This window comes from Primulina tabacum, unplaced genomic scaffold, assembly GCF_025594145.1.
Source record: "Primulina tabacum isolate GXHZ01 unplaced genomic scaffold, ASM2559414v2 Contig960, whole genome shotgun sequence".
In the NCBI taxonomy this organism is placed as follows: Eukaryota; Viridiplantae; Streptophyta; class Magnoliopsida; order Lamiales; family Gesneriaceae; genus Primulina; species Primulina tabacum.
The window spans coordinates 8,541-12,810 of NW_027460013.1; positions in this window are offsets into that span (position 1 = coordinate 8,541).

Genomic DNA, 4,270 nt, shown 5'->3' on the forward strand with positions numbered 1-4,270 from the left:
TTGGAACAGTATGCCCCCTAGACGCATTTTAGAGCGCAACAGAGAGGTGGAGCCTCGCCGAGAGGACAGAGAGGAGCATAGACCGGAGGGAGACCTACCACCTCCTCCACCGCCCCCACCGGACATGAGTGCCCAGATGTTAGCTGGGATGGCACAGTTCTTCGCACAGTTTGCGGGGGGCAATGCCGCAGCCGTAGCCGCAGCCGCAGCCAGGCCGACAGGGCCCGAGGCTGTGTATGAGCGATTCATGAAGATGCGCCCGAAGGAATTCTCTGGGGCATCTGACCCCATGGTTGCCGAGGGATGGATCAAATCCCTCGAGGTTATCTTCGATTTTATGGAGCTGGGGGACGCAGACCGAGTCCGATGTGCCACCTACCTGTTCACTGGAGACGCCCGCTTATGGTGGGAAGGAGCTTCGGTAGCCCTGACCTTGGCTACACTTTCTTGGACCCGCTTTACGGAGGTTTTCTACTCCAAGTATTTTGCTGAGGAGGTTCGCACCAGGCTGACCACCGAGTTCATGAGCCTGAGACAGGGGGATATGTCGGTTACGGAGTTTATCCGTAAGTTCGAGAGGGGCTGTCACTTTGTGCCCCTGATAGCGAATGATGCCAGAGCCAAGCTGATGCACTTCCTGGTGGGTTTACGGCCGATCTTGCGCCGGGATGTTAGGGTATCTGACCCTGCTACTTATGAGATTGCCGTCTCCAAGGCCTTAGCCGCAGAGCAGGATCTGCGGGATATCGAGAGGGATCGCCAGGGCAAGCGCCCAGTCCAGGCACCGCACCGCCCTCCTCCTCATCAGCATCAGCAGCAGAATAAGAGGCCTTTTCATGGACCGCCCAGGAACAGAGGCCAGCAGCAGCAGCAGCAGCGGGGACGCCCAGCCCCGAGGACTCAGGAGCACCCAGTCTGTCCCAGGTGCTCACGTCGCCATCCTGGAGCATGTATGGCTGGCTCAGGAAAGTGTTTTAAGTGTGGCAGTCCAGACCACATGTTGCTGCAGTGCCCTCAGAGGAATCTGCCTACCCAAGGCAGAGTTTTTGCTCTCCATGCCGCGGAAACCAACCCGGAGACTATGTTGTTGACAGGTACCTTTAAACTTTAAGTTATTCTTCGAATTTCAGCATTTTGGGAATCGGGATTTAGATTTTGAACTTAGAACTGTTATAGGATTGCATGCTCTACTCAGATTTATTTCAGGGGAAATTAAGCTAGAGGAACCTAGACCTTTGCATGTCTATAAGTTTAGATCTTGTAGTGGGATTCAACTTAGAGCTCCGCTCTTTCAGGGAGAATTTTTATATCTGGTTCCGCTACCAAGGCCTTGATAGATTCAGGGGCCACTCACTCGTTTATTTCGGAGGTCTTTGCAAACTTTCTCAAGATCCAGACCATTGGGCTAGATACAGCCTTTTCAGTAGTGTTGCCGTCAGGCGAGGAGATGGCAGCTACCAATGTTATCCGAGATATAGACCTTGAGCTGCACGGTAATCTTGTTTATGCGGATCTGATTGTGCTACCGATGCCGGAATTTGACATCATCCTAGGGATGGACTGGCTATTGAGGAACAGAGTGTTGATAGACTTCCAGCGGAGATCCGTTCTTGTCCGACCGCCTGGAATGGAGCAGTTCTTATTTGAGCCGGACAGGTACTTTTCCTTTACCGCGCATTATTCCTTATGTTCAGGCTAGGAAGCTCATGCATAGAGGGTGTCGGGCATTTCTAGCAACCTTTTATCTGTCCCCGAGGAACCCAGCCAGTCAGCCTCAGATGTTCCGATTGTCAGAGATTTCTTAGACGTTTTTCCCGAAGACGTCTCTTGGTATGCCACCAGAGAGAGAGGTGGAGTTTTCCATTGAGCTTATGCCAGGTACGGCTCCGATATCCAAAGCGCCGTACCGACTAGCACCGACAGAGATGGCAGAGCTTAAGAAGCAGATCCAGGAACTTCTCGACAAGGAGTTCATTCGCCCGAGCTTTTCTCCATGGGGCGCGCCAGTCTTATTCGTGAAAAAGAAGGATGGCTCGATGAGGCTTTGCATTGACTACCGGGAGTTGAACAGGGTTACAGTGAAGAATAAATACCCACTGCCGAGGATTGAGGATCTGTTTGACCAGTTGCAGGGAGCTTCGATTTTCTCCAAGATAGATCTGCGTTCCGGTTATCACCAGTTGAGGGTGAGAGATGCTGATGTCTCGAAGACAGCTTTCAGGACTCGTTATGGCCACTACGAGTTCCTAGTGATGCCGTTCGGTCTGACGAATGCGCCAGCGATCTTCATGGATCTAATGAATCGCGTATTTCAGCCGTACCTCGACCAGTTTGTGATAGTGTTCATAGATGACATTCTCGTCTACTCCAAGAGTCGGGAGGAGCACAGCAGGCATCTGACCACAGTGTTGCAGACATTGCAGAAACATAAACTATTCGCAAAGTTCAGTAAGTGCGAATTCTGGTTAGAGAAGGTGGCGTTCTTGGGCCACATTGTTTCTAGCAGTGGCATTGAGGTAGACCCGGCGAAAGTTGCAGCAGTCAGAGATTGGGTTGTGCCTCAGAATGCATCCGAGATCCGCAGTTTCTTGGGCTAGCAGGATATTACAGGAAATTCATCCAAGGATTTCCTCTATTGCCGTTCCACTCACAGCACTGACAAAGAAAAATGTGAAGTTTGTGTGGAGCGAGGAGTGTCAGAAGAGCTTCGATACTTTGAAGCAAGCTCTTATCTCAGCACCCGTTTTGGCTGTACCGTCAGGATCTGGTGAGTTTGTCCTTTATACCGATGCTTCGAAGCTTGGTTTAGGTGCAGTTTTGATGCAGCATGGGAGAGTGATAGCGTATGCTTCTCGACAGCTGAAAATCCACGAGAAGAATTACCCTACCCATGATCTGGAGTTAGCGGCCGTAGTTTTTGCTTTGAAGATTTGGAGGCACTATCTGTATGGGAGAGAAGTGTCAGATCTTTACCGACCATAAGAGCCTCAAGTATTTCTTTACGCAGAAGGAGCTGAACATGCGTCAGAGGCGTTGGTTGGAGCTTGTGAAGACTACGATTGTGACATTAGCTACCACCCGGGTAAAGCTAATGTAGTTGCGGATGCTTTGAGCAGGAAAGTCGCAGTGATGGCTCATTTGACGATGCAGAAACCTCTTCAGATCGAGATGCAGAGGTTTGATCTTGAGACTTACCCTCGAGGTAGAGTTCCTCGTTTATCTACCTTGACTATCCAGTCCTCTCTTATTGACCGTATTCGCAGCGGTCAGGCAGCAGATGAGCAGTTGGCACAGTGGAAGAAGAGAGATGAAGCTAAGGGCAGTGTTTTGTATTACAGTCAGCGACGGTATTGTGAGATACCGAGATAGGATATGGGTTCCTAGCAGTGATTCTATCCGAGCAGATATCTTATCAGAGGCCCATACGTCCCCGTACTCTATTCACCCTGGGAGTACGAAGATGTACAAAGATCTGCAGCTATTGTATTGGTGGCCAGGGATGAAGAAGGACATCAGGCGTTTTGTATCCGAGTGCCTGACTTGCCAGTTAGTGAAGGCCGAGCATCAGAGACCAGCAGGTTTGCTCAAGCCTCTTCCTATTCCCGAGTGGAAGTGAGGAGAACATTACCATGGACTTTGTGACCGGATTGCCGAGGTCAGCCAGAGGATCGAATGCTATTTGGGTGATTGTAGATCGTCTTACCAAATCAGCGCACTTCTTGCCTATTAAGACGACTTTCACCATGGTTCAGTATGCAGAGCTGTATATCCGAGAGATAGTCCGACTCCACTGGTATTCCAGTTTCTATCGTATCCGACAGAGATCCCAGATTCACTTCCTCGTTTTGGAAGAGTTTGCATTCGACTTTGGGTACGAAGTTGCTGTTTAGCACAGCTTTCCATCCGCAGACAGATGGACAGTCGGAGCGAGTTATTCAGATCTTAGAGGATCTTCTCCGTGCTTGCGTCATTGATTTCTCTGGGAGTTGGGAGTCGAACTTACCATTGGTAGAGTTCACCTATAACAACAGTTTCCAGTCGTCTATAGGTATGGCTCCGTATGAAGCGCTGTATGGCTCGCAAGTGTAGATCTCCTGTTCATTGGGATGAAGTAGGAGAGAGAGCAGAGTTGGGTCCAGAGATTGTTCAGCAGGCAGCAGATGTAGTAGTCAAGATCCGTGATAGGATGAGGACTGCTCAGAGTCGACAGAAGAGTTATGCCGATCAGCGGAGGAGAGAGTTAGAGTTTGCAGTGGGCGATCATGTCTTC